The sequence below is a fragment of the Lacerta agilis genome, chromosome 4, assembly GCF_009819535.1.
Source record: "Lacerta agilis isolate rLacAgi1 chromosome 4, rLacAgi1.pri, whole genome shotgun sequence".
Taxonomy (NCBI): Eukaryota; Metazoa; Chordata; class Lepidosauria; order Squamata; family Lacertidae; genus Lacerta; species Lacerta agilis.
The window spans coordinates 56,101,184-56,118,891 of record NC_046315.1 but is presented as its reverse complement, the minus strand read 5'-3'; the positions used below and the strand labels follow the sequence as shown (position 1 = coordinate 56,118,891).

Genomic DNA, 17,708 nt, shown 5'->3' with positions numbered 1-17,708 from the left:
CTTTAAAGCCCTAAACGGCCTTGGTCCTGTATACCTGAAGAAGCGTCTCCACCCCCATCATTCAGCCCGGACACTGAGATCCAGCGCCAAGGGCCTTCTGGCGGTTCCCCCCTCACTGCGAGAAGCAAAACTACAGGAAACCAGGCAGAGGGCTTTCTTGGTAGTGGCGCCCGCCCTGTGGAGTGCCCTCCCATCAGAGGTCAAAGAGATAAGCAACTACTTGACATTCAGAAAATACCTGAAGGCAGCCCTCTTTAGGGAAGTTTTTAATCTGTGATATTTTAATGTATTTTAATATTTGTTGGAAGCCACCCAGATTGGCTGGGGGGACCCGGCCAGATGTGCGGGGTACAAATAATTAAATTATTATTATTATTATTATTATTATTATTATTAGGCCAATCCTAACACTGTATCAAGGGTAAATAAGGCCCAGCAAGGGAACATAGCTCATGGGACAAGACTACATAGCATGAGGCTACATTATTTTGTATCTGTATTTATCAAATTAAGAACCTACAAGTTGGAACTTTGGTGAAAGGAGCACCATGCACAGAAACCCCACAAGGAACATCTTCTGTGTTTGTGACTGTGTAGTTAAGAGTCTCTTTTTCTGGAAGAGGAAGTCAGGTTCTATTCCTATTGCTTCTGCTTTTTTTCCATGTGATTGCCAGCAAGTCACTCAAAAGATACATCTGGCCTTGTGGAGATCACATTTACATTTTTCATGAGTTTGAATCAAATCATCCTCTTGCTTCCGAGTGCATTGTGTCTTCTCACAGAGCTACTAGAAAGTATTGTCTACTGTAAGCTTGCTACTGTAGTGCATTCTTCCTTGTTTATGTGTTCCAACTGAAATGTCTGGGAAAATCCAGACATGTGACAACCCAACTTTTGTGTCCGGATTTTCACTTTTTGAAATATGGCAACCCTACTTTATAGACACCAACACAAATACAATGAGTGCAGAATCATCTTCACTGCTGTGGGGTCTGGGCCCTTTAGGAGAAGGCCTGTTGCCTACAGGTTCAATGTGTGGTCCTTCTATCCTCTGGACTATAGGAATAATTGCTGCTATTTTTAATTAATTAATTAATTAATTAATTACTAATACTACCACTACTACGAGAATGGCACCCATTGCCCTGACGTTTCCCATCAAATAGGATACTTGAAGGCTGCTACTGACTTTTTTGATGGGATCTGAGCCCCTAAGTGAAAAACTGGAGCTTGTGGCTGTGTTAACAGCTGTCTTCCAAACACTGAGCCATGGAGGCTCCTGAATGAGCAGTTCTTCTTGTCAGTGTGCTCATTCATCATGCACTGGAGGAGATGCAGAATGGAATGGATTCTGTAACAACACATCATCATGGCATCCCTGTGTTTGGAGTCTTCCGTGCATGGATACTATTTGCTGGTCATCAGTGATTGGTTGTTGATTGTGGACTTGTGGAGGCTGTGGGAATGCCTGTTAATGTTGCTACTTTATATCATTTCTTTTGGTATTGTTTTTCTTTCAGCTTTGTTGCTGGGAGTGTAGGGTTATGACTATTTTATGACAGAATTACACCAGCCTAGCTAGTGGTGCTGTGGCTGCTGGCAGTGGCATTGCGTTCTTTTTTTGCCGCCCAGGGTCAACAGAACCCACTATGACAGTCCAGCCCTCGCCAAGTGTTAAAACTCATGAATGTGGGAAAATAAAGCAACAAAGCTGTTTCACATAGGATGCTATAAAAATCACAAGGCCATGGCCTAACACAATTCATGCTTTTGCTCACTAATTTCAATGAAATTAAATATGCTTGAATTATTGCTGTATTGTGACCAATTAAAAAACGATTATATATAGCAAAATCCTTAATTAGAGCCAGTGTGGAACCTGTAGCCTTCCAGATGTTGTTGCACTGCAACTCTCATCAGCCCTAGCTATCACGGCCAACACTTAGGGATGCAAATTGGGAGTCAAGACATTTGGAGGGCTACAGGTTTTCCAGGTCTGTCCTCATTGCCCTCACCTGTCCTGCTCTAAGTAATGAACCTTCTACTGCCAATCTTTTGTTGCAAAACAAATCCTTGTGGGGGGGGGGAGAGGGCAGACATCTAAATGAGATTTTGATATATATATATATATATATATATATATATATATATATATATAATCAAATGGTGTAAATGTTTCCATTTGCAGGTGTCCTCTAGATTTAGAATCCAGTTTCTCTAGAAGAAAACTAAGTATCTAGAACTAGGAAAATGTTGTAAGGATTCGTGGGTAGTTTAGATTTTATGGTATAGTGGTGTCTAGGTTGTATTGCACCATAATCTTATGTTTCTATTCAGTTCATGCCAAAAACTATCTTTTTTTCTGCAACCAGGTGCCAGAGGTATAAAAGAGAGCAGCTTCCTAATTGTTTCAAAAACTATGAAGAAAGCATGCAAATTAATGACAGAAATGAGGGTAGCCCTCAGGGTTTATGTGTAGAACAGTTCAGTGAGCAGCTGAAAAACACAGGACACTTGATCACCATATTGAACAGATAGGGAAACGCTATAAGGTATTCCTGCTGGTGGGACTCTACCCTCCAGCAGACACAGGTGAGTATAGACTCCAAGTGCAATTCTTAGCAGACACTTCTTGCTTGCAGTTATTGATTCACATCTGACTATGGTTTAGGTATTAGTTTGAAAAAGTTATTCCAGCTTCTGTTTACTTGAATATTAAATAAAATCACTGAATGGAATCCCTGCATGTGCATTCCAACTAGCAAGATGTTTTTAATTCCAACTCATGTCCTGGAAGATAACAAAATAACACCATAAGCTGGAGAATAAAGATGGCAGCAATGGGTGTGAGGTAAAGCCAAAACAGTAAGGTTAGCAATGAAACGTGAGCCACTATATGTAACATATTTTTGCCAGGTCTAAGAACATAAGGAGTCTGTTAAATTTAGAAGTGCTGGATACAAATGTAGTCTGGAGACATTTATGCATCTTGCCAAGATGTGGCAGACGTCCCACTCATTATTATTTAACAATTATTATTATTATTATTATTATTATTATTATTATTATTATTATTATTAACAAAGAAGGGCGAGTCCTCTCAATCTGGCAGAACACAGAAACAGCACTCCTCTCGGCTCTTTTACACCCAGTACTGTATTACTTCTGCTCTCTTCAGAGCTGTTTCCGGTGGTTTTGTACAAAAGACGTGAGTTGTGCAGAATAATTTCCTCTGGCGGTGATGATGATGCGCAGTGCCTGTGTATCCAGCCCGCGCAGTGAGGGGACGCTCCAGCCGATAACGCCCCGGGGCCTTTAAAGGGCTCTTGCTCAGTTTCCCCAGGTTTGCAGGCGCTGTAACTGAATCCCATTTCCCTCTCTCTTCAGCAGGCCGGCCGGAGCTTTTCTTCTCTTTCTGCCTCTCTCTCTCTTGCCGCCCCACCCACGCGTCAGCCTTTGGCTGGCCCCTGGGACGGAGGGGAAGGGGAGGGGAGAGGAAGGGGAGGGTCAATTCTGTTTCCCCCCTCCAAGCACGAAAAGGTGACGTCATTATCCGGGCTCTCCGCGGCGGCGCTCTTCGTACCGCGGGTCACAATGGAGCCAAAACCGAGCCCAACCGAAATGAAACGGCCGTGCTAGCTGCCCCCGCCTCAGTGAGCGCGGTCTGGCCCAACTTAAGTCAGGCCCCGCTCGGCCGCCGTCCTCGCCCGTCCCTCACCGACGCGGGCGCCGATCCGCCCCTCCCCCCACACACCAGGGAGAAAGCCCCCCCCCCAACACACATCACCCCCTCAGCAGCAGTGACCCCCGTCCCCGCTGCTCTCCGCCCATACAAGGCAAGGCGTAAACTGGTGCCTGCTCAGCCTCGGGGACACGGAAGGGGGGCAAGTGGGAGTGACGGACTGCCTGACACGCAGGAAAGGGAGGGGGGTCACGCTCGCCGCCGCGGACGCTGTTTGGGTGGCGGGGCCGGCGCCGCTGCGTTGAGTCGGAGTTTGCGCCGCCGCTGCTGCTGGCCGAACCCTGCTAGAGCCGCCATATTGCCCGGGACACAGACACACCGTCTCCGCCGCGCCTGTGCCTCGCGTCGCCGCTGCTCTGCGTTCCCTCCTGTTCCGCAGCCGGGCTCTCCTCCGTTGCCTCGCCGAAGAGAGGAGCCCCGTCTCGTCCCCCCCTCCCCGCTCCTCCTGCCTTCCTCCGAGGCACTGGTCGCATATCGGCTCCTCCGGACTGAGAGCGACGGAGCCCCGCAGGCCCAGCCCAGCCGGAGATTCCTGGCCACGGCAGAGCGCAGCGGGCTCGGGCCTTGCCTCTGAGCGCCCCATCGAACAGCTGGTGACGCAAAACTAAAAGGGAAGGGAAAGGAGACTCGGCCCGGTTCGTGGCGTGTCGGGCGGCTCCCTGGGAGCAGTAGTAACGGCAGCTACTCGACGCCTGGCCGGCATGAGACACAGCCCCGCTGGTTGCTGCGGCTGCAGCCGCCTGGGATGAGAAACTCTTCGGCCACACCCGCCGCAGCCTCCTCCTCCTCCTCTCATCGCCAGCAGAGCCAGCGGCGGCGGCGGCGCCCGGGAGCGGAGCGGGCCTCAGCACTAGCGCGAGGAGCAGCAGCGGAAACAGGGGACGCTGTGTGGGGGTGAGCGAGCTGGGGAAGGCGCTGGGGCTGCCATGGCCGGCGGCGGCAGGGTGGGGGGCTAGGAGGAAGGGGGGGCCACGCTGTGGGGAAAACAAGGGGGCTGAACCTCCGGGGTGGGGGCGCCTCGCCGTGTGTGTCAGCGTGTCTTGGGGGGGTTGGGAAATGCCTGCCCGTACGTGTGTCGGTGTGTTTTGGAGTGAGAAGGGAAAATGGCTGACGACTCCTCATTCTCTCTGCCCGGCCTGTCCTGGGCCTTGCGGGAGAATGGGGCGCGCACGCCCGGTATCCGCAGTCCCTGGGAGGGGGAAACACGGCCCCGCAGAGCTGACCGGCTTTTCGCCTGACCCCCTTTCTCAAGTAGCCGGGGGAACGGGGCGAAGGAGGGACGGTGGAGGGAAGGGGCTCCCGGCACAGCTTCGCCCGGCGTTTAGTTCCTTTTGAGTCTCGTTTCACTTCACGCCAAACGCCATTACTGAGGTGGAGTGATTGGAATCGTGTAGGCCTGGGCTACGCCAGGAAATAAGGCCCTGCTCAAGCTCTTTCTTTCTAAATCCGGTCTCAAACCGCCAGGCCCAGCGCATTCGCATTCCTTGTAAACATTATTGTCATGGGCGCAGGTGGGCTGTGTCATGGCTGCACTCCTGTTTTCTAGTAAGGCCGTCGTATTGCCGGATAAGCCCTCAGAATTCAACACCCTTTCTCCGTTAGGTTCCAGAAGATTATATTCTTGTTCTTTGTGTAGTCCTGGTGGTTTATAACCCCTTACACTGCAGTTATTGTGCAAAATATGCGTTATAATTCACATTATATTGTTAGTCTTTTTTTCAAAGACCTTTTTTTTCCAAACTCGGGAAGACATCTCCTAGATACGTTGTATGAATAATCGACATAGTGCCTTTTTGAACACAGCTTGCTTAAGCATTTGTAGGCTGCAATTTTACCTTGATATAATTAGCAACGGGGCTCCCATTGATTTTAATGGAGAGGTGTGCAGTTACAGCAAATTTACTTGATGAATTTAGTTTTAATGTTATTGGGGTAGAGTTATCTTCAGACCATGTACAAAAAGTGTCCTAATGTACATAGAAAAGGGACTGGACACTTACAAATCTATTTACAATTGTGACTTAAGCCCCATTGAATTCAGTGGGACTTCTAGATAAGCATGCAGAGGATTGGGTGACACATGCAGTAAAGAATTTAGTAAATGTTAGGATTTTCAAGACACTTCAAACTTGACTCTTACAACAGTCCTATGCATGTTTCCTTAGAAGCAAGCCTTTCTGAGTTCAGTGGCACCTACTCCCAGGTAACTGCTTAGGATTGCAGTCTTAAAATACATGCAATAGTGTGCTGTTCTTTCAGCATCCTAATTTTGCACCATTATTTAACATATGATATTTATACAAATACTATTTCAATGGACTTCAACACAGACTTAAAAGTGGGGGTGTGGTTCAATACAGTTGTCACTATCTACTGGCCCCAATATAGTTCATCAAGTTTTTGTATGAGTTGTGCTGCAACTTATGCTTCCAAATGTCTTCTAATTATGTTGTATTTAGCTTTTATCATTTATAGCTAAGAAGAAATGTTTGGAAGAATGGGTTTTAAGTGAGTTCTGGACTTAGAGTTTTAATAATATGTACACCACTTCAGGAAATTGTGGATAAAACTTAGAAAATGCAGATTTTATTTGGATGATTTGCACAAAAGGCACAGGGTGGTTTACAAGAAAGCAGATAGATAAAAAACACAAAATCCATAAAAATTACACAATCCTTTAAAAACACAAGGAATCACTGAATATCAATTACTAATAGCAGCAATCAGCTTTAATAATTTCTGGTGTCATTTATGAAATGCTTTCTCATTCTGCTCTTTGAAATCTCTTCTAAAGTGGTTAAGAACATTATTTTGAAAATTAGGTTCAACTAGGTATTAGAATATGAAAAAAATATTTTCCATTGCATCTGGAGCTAAAGGTGACATATAACTGAAATTTATTAATTGTTTTGAACAAAATTACATTACTATAATGTGGAATAAGTTGTAAGATAATTTTTTCATGTGTTGATTGAGAAAATTACTCACACTTATTCTAAACATTTTTACTTGGAAGCAAATGCCATTGATTTTGAATTGAGACTTTCTTCCAACTTAAAGTGCTACACATACTTCTTTGGATGTATATCTATTTAAAATCAATTGATGTTTCTTCCAAATAATGTTTTGGCTGTACTATAAAAGCATACTTAAAAAATTGCAATAAGTTCCTTCATCTTTTAAACTTACTTGGTTACTCCCTCCTATGCTTTTCATAAATAGGTTTTAAGGCAGAAACATACAGATATCTTCTGTGTTACTCTTTGTCTTTGCTTCACTTGCAGCCTGTTCAATGTCTCTCTGAATTTACCCTTCTATTAATGTTTTCCTATTACACTTACAGAAGGCCAGCATCTTAGAGGACCAGTCATGGGAAAACAACTAAATTCTTTGCTTGTTAGAACATAATCATAAACATTGTGATATATTCACATTACAATGTCACCTTTATCTGCTTTGAGTACTTCATTGTGAAATGGAAAGATGGGATACATTTCCTTGGGGAAATAAGAGGATCCTATATTATCATGACTCATAGTTGTTTCAAAATGCTGGAATTGCTACAAGATCAATATTATAAATGCTAGTATCTGGAGTAAGAAATAGCTATCTGTGACAATAGTCAAGAATATGCACTCTTTTGTGGGATGGTAGCAGGTTTCATAACAGTTTCTGAAGAGTAACAGGTCGTTTATTGACTAGGTAGGACAAAAGTCATTTAAGACACCTGGTAACACTTTAGTGAAAAAGTTTTCTAAAGTGGCATTTTAAAAGCTATTATTGAAATGGCTGTGTTTCAAGTATCATGTCTTGAATATTTGTTCTTATATTGACTTTCAAAGATAGTTGAAAACCTTGGTATTTTTATTGTAAACCTAGTATATACCGGTACAACTTTTACAGGGAATACTTGCAGTTTTGCTCTCATTTGTATTTTTATGTATTTAGAACTCTTGTTTGTCAAGCTGGTAAATTGTCAGCACGAAGTATGTGTCTATGAAATTTCAGTGTATCTTTAAATTTTCTTTTTATTCAGAAAAGTATATCTGAGTGACAGCTTGCATACAAGTTTAACTATTCAAATATTTTGTCTATTATTATTTTCAATGTATGCTCAGCTTGCATGCTTACAGTTCCAAGTCCAGTTGAGGTCAGTGGGACTCTGCTTGCCTAATTAACACGTGGATCCAAAATATACTTGGAAGTAAGTCCTTAAGTTTAATGAAGCTTACTTTCAAGTATATGAATTTAATATTGCAATTTAAGCAGGATGTCAGGATGTGCATTAGATAGGTCTTGGGGCAAGAGAACAGAAAATAACATGGTTCCCCCGCCATGTAGGTTGGGTTGCTTTGTCATGAGATTGGGATAAAAAAGTGTCTCCTTAGAAATAGGGTCACTTACAATTTTGTACAAATGTTGAAAATTGTGAAGTGTAGAAATTAAAGCATTTACAGGTAACTACAATAATAATGCTATCATAGTCCAACACTTGGGTCCCCACGCCAAGTCGTTTATGTTCTGTGGCTTATGCTGCTTTTTGTGTTTTTTTTTTTTACACAACCCAGTTCTATAGCTTTTCTGCAGAGGGTTGTTGAATCACAAGTACAGTATTTATGTTGATGCAAACTGATTGCTGTCCTGTGCTCTTCTGCAGTCTGATGTTTACTCTATTCGTCTTTTGTCCAGTATGCAGTCTGCTTGTAGTTCTTTATCTACTTTTACATTGTGATTTGTAGTTATGAGTGTCAGTAAATGGTATCATATTGTTATCTTGTGTGCCTATTTTTTCGGAGCTGTTACATTTATGGGCCTTGGCAGTTGGTGTTAATATTTATTTCAATTACAGTTGTGATTTTGTCTTTATACCAGTGAAAGATGGGGAAATTAAGGTTTTCGTGCACATATGGTAGTGCTAATTACCCTTACTTTCATGATCTTCTGCCATCACCCCACTCTGCCAGCCTTTCTGCAGGGCCTTTCATGACTGAATTACAGTGGTATCATTACACAAGAAGTTACTGCACCTGTGCAATGGACACTTTTCTGCACTGGTAACAAGACTTATGCCAATTCAGAAATGATATGTATGAATTTATTTTCCTTAAATTAAACACTTTCGTATGTGCATACATTCTGTAGCAGTTCATCTAAAATCCAAAATAAATTCATTTCTTGGAAAGAACTTGTGCAAGAACTGTGCATTTTAAATACCAGCTATTTCCCTTAAAATCTTGGTTTTGATGAAATTTCTCCCCAATTTTTTTCTTTTGCAATATTGCATGCTTTTGTTTGGATTTTTAGCCTATTGTGTCCTACAGACATAGCAGGCAAGTTACCTGGTGCAAACAATGCTAAGATTTATTTCCCCTTTGTGGGGGCTTGATGAAACGGTCTTATTACATTTGCTGCTCTGGCTGAATGGGTAACAGTGCAGGCCTTTTTACAATTCCTTTTAGCATCGCTTGCCTTCTTGAGTGATAGTGAATTGATGAAGTAAAGTACTAAGTGCTCCATTCTTTGGATGAATTAATGTATTGAGAATGTCTTGTGTGTGGATGTTCTTGCCTCAACATAAAAAATGATGCTACTATAACTTAAATGTACTTTCTAAGCCTACAAATGCATGTTTCTGTAGTTCCAGTTCTTGCCTGGTCCTGAGTTCTAGATATTTGATAAAACTTCATGAAATATTAACAAACTAATCCTATCCACTTGTGGTTTTAACTTGGTTGCTGCAACAAGTACTTTAAATATTTTGCTGGTTAGATTCTCAGAAGCCCTTGTAAATATGTCCTTATCTGTAGATGGTATACTGGCAGCCCTCCATTCAATAGGTGTGTGACAGTGTATAGGGCTATAGGCTCATCTGCCGAACCTGGAAGTGATCTGGAAAATTCAAAAAGATGTCACTAAAAGGCCCGAATGGGTGTTTGCAGGCTTTTAAAATAGGCTTCAATTATGCACAGTTTCACTGATATGCGCGGTGCCTCGGAATGTAACTCCCATGTAAATGGGAGTCTGCCTGTATCTAAAGTCAGACTGGTTGTGGGATGATCAAACAGTATTCTGCTCTGACTCTTCTCCCTTCCCTTAGTGCTCTGCCAAAGTGTAGAGGACTTGGGACAGGGAAAAGTTTGGTGGTTAGTGCAAATAATGGCTGGATCCTAATCCACATCAGAGTTTGTGAACTGTTACCATACAGGCCTCTGGAATTACTTTTCCTTTTGTAAAGGAATATCTGATGGGTCAGAAGTCATTCAACACATTTTTGGGCCAATAGCTGCAGCTCTGCAAATGATTTGCTTGGAAAATAGAGCTGCTGAGGCCAAAAATAAAGTATAAAAGAGTTTTAGACTGCTTTGATTGGCAAGCACAGCTTTCCATTTTGTACTTGGAAAGTCACTGCTGGCTTAGAACTAGTAGCTCACATACTACTTGTTGCCTGGCTTGTCTTGTTTCTGAAACAAGTTAACTATTGGTTGAATTTATAACTGCAATCTAACATTTTCTGTTTTTCAGTATGGAAGTTGTTGCCCCCTCTAATCAATCAATCAATCAATTATCCTTTTACCAAGGGGCTTGCAGTGACATGGAGGAAAGAGGAATAGAGATGGATAAGCAAGAGTAAAAACCATGTGAATTATTCAGTTACAGGTATCACTCCCACTTACACGGGGGTTATGTTCGAGGCCCTCATGCTCATAACAGAAAATCACAAAAGTGGGGACCACCCTCTAAACACCCTTTAAATGCTGCTCTCTCTTCAATCCATATGAAAAATACTGTATCTAAAAATATCCACAACTAGAATTGAAGCTTGGGGGCCGGCTGGAGGCCGGAGGACTTGCAGAAAAGTGGCTGCTGCTACTGCACACACCAGCTGTTAGAGCATCCTATGCAAAGCCCCACTGCGCCTATAGTCTCTTTGGGGCTTCCTCACTTTACATCCACTTTGGGATCTGGGGACCGTATATTCTCTCTCCTGCCATTTCCAGGTTTATTTATTTCCTGGTGCTTTGTGTATACATGGTAGTGAGTTGAATCACGTGTAAATGGGGTGATTCCTGTATGTGTACTTTGGCTTCATTATAATAGGGACTAGGTTGGTTATCTTGTTCCCTATGGTTTCTAGCTACTGGGTATGAACCTACTAGAAGTGTACATGGCATTCAGTATATGGTTTCTTGTATGACTCACGATGGAAATGAAAAGTGCCAGATAAATGTTCAGAGCAGTTCAAGAAAGTGTACGAGAAACATTACAAGAAGCAGGCTTAGTTTCAATGGCTAAGAATCATTGGTTGTAAACCAGAATGGGGAAGGGAGGAGGGTAGCAGTTGTCTAGCTTGAGGGCTAATCAGATTCTAGAAAGAGAAGGACCAACAGGTCATCTGAAACAGCAGTAGTGTGCTTAATAGATGTTGGGCACAGAGGAATAAGTTCTGCCAGGAGAGCTGTTGCATGCAATGAAAAAGACATTTGGCTCTTCATTTTGGAAGTTTGCTATTATGTTGGCTAATTATCCCTAATATTGACCTATTTGAGGTAAGTACTGTAAGTTGAGCTTGTGCCACAATTCAGTAACCTGAAGGTAAGCATGAAGTGAAGCATGAAAGGTACAGTCAACAACCATTTCTCGCGGGGGTTCCGTTCCCAGCCCCTATGTGTGTCAGCAGAGTGTGTAGAAGCGCGTCCTACCCCACCCTTTTAGTGACTTGTTTTGTGACGTTTTTGGTCACTTCCGTGTTTGGTGCTGTGTGTTTGCATGCTGGCATGCATCTTTTGGACATGCGCTAATCAATCAGTGCCTGTACAGAAGAAACTGAGGCAGTGTCTAGTAATGAGGGAGTCAGCTATACTTTACTTGATCTTAACCAATAGGGAAGAGTTGATCAATGAAAAGTGACCTTGTAATGTAGAATTTCATGAAATTGTTTAAAGCCAAAAGTGAGCATCCTCAGGTATCTTTGGATTATAGGAAAACGAATTTCAATAAGTTCAAGAAAATGCTAGGTAGGATCAGTGTTCCAAATTCCCCAGGTGCGTTTCACTACTAGTGCGGGTCCAGTTGCGACTGGAGATTTCTGGGTGCCAGGTTGGTGACCACAGTTTAAAAACCTCTACCTTAGTCTATAGTTAATTCTTTTTCCACGGTGTGTTTCTCCTTCTTGCATACTGGGACAAGTGAATTGTAAGAGCAAGCCACAGTCAAGTAGTGTAGTTGAGATCATAGAATGGTAGCATTGGAAGGGACCCCAAGGGTCATCTATTCCAACCCCTGACAAATAGACATTCTGTTGTGGCGACCATAGCCTAGGTTTAAGGTGCCATTTGGTGCCTAGCTTATATATCTGAGCTTCTAACACTGGGTAGGATTCCATGGCTGGATATGCCAGTGTGGAAAGCAGACTAATGCGGGTGAGAATTCCTGAAGATGGAGTCACTAATGGCACAATTGCAAACAATTGGGGGGGAGGGGAGAGAGAGAAATGAAAGAGATGTTAAAAAACTAGTGTAGCTGGAAGAAACCATTAGGAAGGAGCTGAAGATAAAAGGGACATATACAAAGAAGTGGAAGGAAGGGTAAGCAAGGGTGAGTACAAATAAGTGGCCCAAAGTAGGGGTGGTGTCAAGAAAACTAAAGCTTGGAATAAGCTGGTGCTTTGGGGGAATGCTAAAAAACCAAAAACAACTTTTAAAGGTATATTCAAAGGAAGAAGAGAGGAATTATAGATCAACATCTCAGTAAGGATGATGAATGGGTGACAATGAAAATGTGAAGCTGCTGAACCCCCCCCCCCAGTCTTCTTCCAAAAGGAGAACTGTGAGCAGCTTGTTTTGAGTGGGGTGTTTGAGGGCTCTCGAGCAATAGTAAAAACCCCAGAAGACTGGTGTGTGGGTGTGGATCAAAATGACCTTTATAGCATGAAAAACTGGGCCAAACCTAAGAAAAATGAAATTCAACAGAGACAAATGCAAAGTTATGGATGTAGGCCAACTCTCTCTCCCCCCACGATGCACAGGTATAGCAATAAAGTGTTTTATGGGTTAGCAATTGGGCATGTGAAAATGTAGTTGGTTTCTGACTGAAATTTAGTCAGTAACATGATGCAACTGCAAGAAAGGTTGATGCAGTTTGGGGCATTTATAGAACCATAGTCAACAGAAAATTTCCATGTCAACAGAAATAATAGTTTCCATTTTATTCTGCACTAGTCAGCCTTCACCTAGTGCATTGTGACCAACCCTGGGTGCCTTAATTTAAGAAGGATCTAGGCAAATTGAAATGGTTTCAAAAGAGAGCATTGAAAGATAGTGGTATGGAAAACAGTCCTTATAAGAAAGGTTTAAGGAAGTGGATATTTTCAGCCTGGAGGAGAGAATATTGAGAAGAGGAAATGATAGTATGCTTTAACTTTCTGAAGGCTGTCTTATAGAAAAGGGTGAATACAATACTTGTTTTCTGGTGCCCCAGAAGGCAGGACTCTTAACTAATGGGCATAAATCCCAGGAGTGTTGATACAGATTGAGTACTAGGAGAGATTAGATGATAGTTCAACAGCAGTGCCCCTAAGTCCATACTACAATGTTCATAAATGTTTATTGTGGGAAGGCAAATTTCAAGTTTGGGGATAGCAGAGTATTCACACTACTTCTGCTGCTCCAAAGTTTAGAGAAAGAACATCCGCTTCTTTTTCTCCTTGAGAGAGGGAGGGCTTATGTTGTAAGTTTTATTTTAAAAATTCATTTTACAATATTTGTATACTTTTCAACCAAAATGATTCTAAAAGTTCACAATAATATCTAGGCTTATTTGCGTTGAAGATTGCCATCACAATGGTGTTTGTGGTACAGTGTTGGAGAATATACTTCATGAAATTCAGCAGGATAACATTCAGAGGACCTTATGTTTATTCTCAATATTCAGGAAGAAATTGGGGCAGTAATTTGTGTGCTGATAGGCATCTTTGCCAGAGAACCAGGTGGCTTGGGTATTTGTAGAAGAGTACTCTGAGTGTCTTCTCCTATGCTGAAATGGGTACTGTTGGTTCAAGGCAGTAGGCAAGTTTCTCACATTTGCTAACTGGAAGAGTGGTGGAGACTAGAGAAAATAATGCGTTTGAGGGGTGTCACATGTGGTCCTAACTTTGGAAAATACGTTTTTGTCCAGTTTCAGTAAATTTTTTGGTAGCTTACAATAGAACCATTGCTAATACGGTCACAAATATAATAAAAGCAATACTTTCAGCCATCCTTAACATTTCTGGTGACACAACCCCAGAGTCTTTGTTAGGCCAATAAAAATCTTAAATATAATAAATTACCTTTGCTTTTTAAAAAAAAAAAAAAAACAGATGGGTGGGGAGTTCCAAAAGTGTCTGGGTCACCATGAATAATGTGCAGAACTTGTTAAGTAGGAGCTTGCCTGACATCTTGTAAGATGGAGAGGGAGTTAACTTGCTAATGATCTATGGTAGTAATAAACATTGCACATGAGCAGATTAATAACTTTATGAGAACTCACACATTCAGCCAGTGTTAGAAACAGATATGAAAGCTAGGGGCTAAACGGCACCTTAAACATAGGTTATGGGCGCAACAATGGAATGTCTAGGTGTGATTCATTATGACAAGAATACAAAGCTGAAAATGAATGAACTGCAGCTAAAATATGTTCATTTTTCACATGGTCTAGTCCTTCCCCTGCCCACCCTAATATTCTTAAGCGGGTCTCTTCTCCAGTCTTCAGAGAGTAGTTGGAGGTGAGGAGGCAGAAAAAGGTTCTCTCTTCCTTCCACTGCAGTTTAAATCTGGAATCTTAGGCGCAGTACTGCACCCAGAGCTCAGAAACTGCTCTCACTAATGAAATTCCCTGTCTCAAAATGCGCCTAGAACAATAGGAGTTTCGAACACTGCATTCAGCATGTGTTTTATTCATATTTGCATTCAAATAAAATCTTTTGTTTGCAAGGCAATGGAAAACCTCAAATAATCTACAGTTTTTGTTAATGTGTAGTGTTAATGTGGTAACTTGTACTTCCTAATAGTGTAATTTTTGCAGTGTTAAAGGTTTGTATGAATTAATGAACAAATCTGTGATATTAAATTTTTGTATATCCTTTCTGCTTTATGGTAGGGCAGAGGTAGCTAATGTACCTAGACCCTTTTGTTTTACTAAGCTACTAAGTGTGCTGAGGGAGTTTAAGCCTGCAGCAGCGTTCGAAACTCCCATTGTTCTAGGTGCGTTTTGCGACAAGGAATTTCATTTGCGTCTAAGATTTCATATTAAAGCTACAGAGGTGTGGGCAAGGGAAGCATGGCTTTGGTTTTTGCAGTCTTCAGATGAGGACTAAATCACGTGAAAAATGAATATAAGATTTTATCTGCAGTTCATTCCATTTCAGCTTTGTATTCTTGTTATAAAAAAGTGCACCTAAACATTCCGTTGTTGTGCCCATAACCTAAGTTTAAGGTGCTATTTAGCTCTTAGCTTTCATATCTCAGTTTCTAACACTGGTCTGCATTACTGTGGGGCAGCAAGAGTCAGGTGTCCTAATATTCAGAAGTCTTCAGAATGGTCCAGGAAACACATTGCAAAGTACCCTGATTTGTGACCTGCACAGGGATATGGTGAATTGATACTTCTCAGTGTTCAGTAAGTAGCTAGACAAGAATTGAAGGATTATTTCCATTATATATAATGTGTCATTTCTTCTGTGACACAGTAAACTTTCTACATCTTGGTAAAATATTAACTCACAGTAAGTAGAAATAGTAGTTTAAAACTAACTTGCTAACAGTGATGCAAAAACCATGCAACATGTCAGAACGCAATGAATGATCTATTCTTAGTGACCCCGATTTGTCTTCTTGCTGTAGAAATCTCCATAACTTGGTAGCTGTGTTACCAGTTTTTAGGATTTAAGATTAATATTGAATTGTATTTACTTTTAGTGTGCAAACACTAAAATACTGCAATATGTTACCATTAGAAATGCCTGAAATTCAGCCTCAAACTGTGGAAAATTAATATCACATACTCCATTATATTCTGCTATCTTTATTGAAATTTTCAATAAAGTAGCTCTTAGGGAGTACGCTTTCCTTGAAAGATTGTTTGCTCAAACACTTGGTTGATTACCAAATTTCAGTTACAGGTGGGTAGCCGTGTTGGTCTGCCATAGTCAAAACAAAATCGAAAATTCTTTCTAGTAGCACCTTAGAGACCAACTGAGTTTGTTCCTGGTATGAGCTTTCGTGTGCATGCACACTTCTTCAGATACTGTATCTGAAGAAGTGTGCATGCACACGAAAGCTCATACCAGGAACAAACTCAGTTGGTCTCTAAGGTGCTACTAGAAAGAATTTTCGATTTTGTTTTGATTACCAAATGTTAATGTAAAGAGTGTAAAAGAGTTAGATTAAGTTTAAATATTTAAAAGAGTTAAATTAGGTTTTAATATTGCACATCTGGAGATTTTCCTTGTGAATGCCTTCTGTATTCATTGGCATTGTGTCCACTTTAACGATACAGACAACAGTTGAATTTTCAGAAACTATAATTTGTATTTTCATAATTTTTTGTTTTGATAGGAAGTTTTGATAGAGAATGAATATATGCTGTTGGATAGCCCACACATGTTCATATTGAGAGCATATATTTTTTGAGAGCTGATGTTCTGAAAGAACATCTGTTTCTTGTCTCTACATGAGAAAGTTTGGACAACTTTACATAAATCTATTTGCTGCTTTATGCAAAGAGTTAGTGATTTGTACCTATAAATGACTGTGCTGCAAGCCTGCTGATCTACATTTGTCAAGGAATCAATACAGTGGGTTGTATCCAACATTATGGGAATGGAAGTCTTATTGTACAATGGGGCTTTTCGACTCCTCATTTCAACTCCCAACCCCCTACACGCCTCAAAAAGCCTTTACAGAGTATTGGGGAAACCTCTGACCTTGGGTATGGTGGCATTGCAAAAGAAAGGGGAAAACAGCAGCTTGCTTTGGGAGAGGCTTTCTGCAGGGTGTGGGGAGTTGAAAAGCCCTGAAACATAAGTAGACTTCAACTTACTTTAATGTTACATACAACCTTTCTTTTTGATACTGACAGCAGTAGTATAAAGACCACATGGATTTATTTGAAATTCCTTTTTGATATGAAAGGTCACTTCCCAGAATTTAATTACAGTGGACGTTTGGGTTGCAAATGCGATCCGTGCGGGAGGCATGTTTGCAACCCACGCTGCTGCGTCTGCGCACGTGCGTGACGCAATTTGGCACTTCGGTGCATGCGCAAAGCGCAATTTAGTGATTCTGCATATGTGTGAGTGCCGAAATCCAGAAGTAAACCGTTCTGGCGGCCATAACATGAAGTATGACTGTATTGAACTGGCAGTACTCTATTAATTTGAAGTTTGTGAGATGTTTTAGGATTTCAGGAGTGCTTGGGGAATATTCTGGTTTATTTGCCTAGAAAAACCAAGTGGCATTGATAAAGCATCAGTAGCATTGTGTCTAAACCATGTCACTACAGTCATACCTCGGGTTGCGAACGCTGCAGTTTGTGTGTTTTCGGGTTGCGGACTGGGTGAACCTGGAAGTACCAGAACAGGTTACTTCCGGGTTTCAGCGCAGCGGGATCACATTCGCAACCCAAGGTATGACTGTATATTTTTTGTCCAGTAAGGACTTAGGATGCTTCCGTAACAGTCTCCCCTAAAACACCTAAATAATCTTCCATACGTATGTGCTTCTTCTTCTTCTTCTTCTTCTTCTTCTTTTTACTGACTACTGATATTCAGAATACCCTATGCAAACATAATGAAATATTTATATAATTGTATGTTTATTTAAAACAGATTTAGTCAGATTGTTTTTCATATCAGTGGTTGCAGTCTCAATGGAATTTTTTTGCCATTAACTTTAATCGAAAGTGGATTGTATCTGAGCTTGATGAG

The 17,708-nt window shown here is 41.6% G+C and overlaps 1 protein-coding gene across 1 annotated transcript in view; it reads left to right on the top strand.

The window, feature by feature from the left end:
* Positions 1-4,218: 4,218 nt before the first annotated feature.
* The window catches only part of USP9X (ubiquitin specific peptidase 9 X-linked), a 71,263-nt gene continuing 57,773 nt past the window's right edge, over positions 4,219-17,708 (top strand). The window contains exon 1 of the mRNA XM_033147157.1: positions 4,219-4,636. The gene's annotated coding sequence lies outside the window, so the exon portion shown is untranslated. The remainder of the gene's footprint in view (positions 4,637-17,708) is intronic.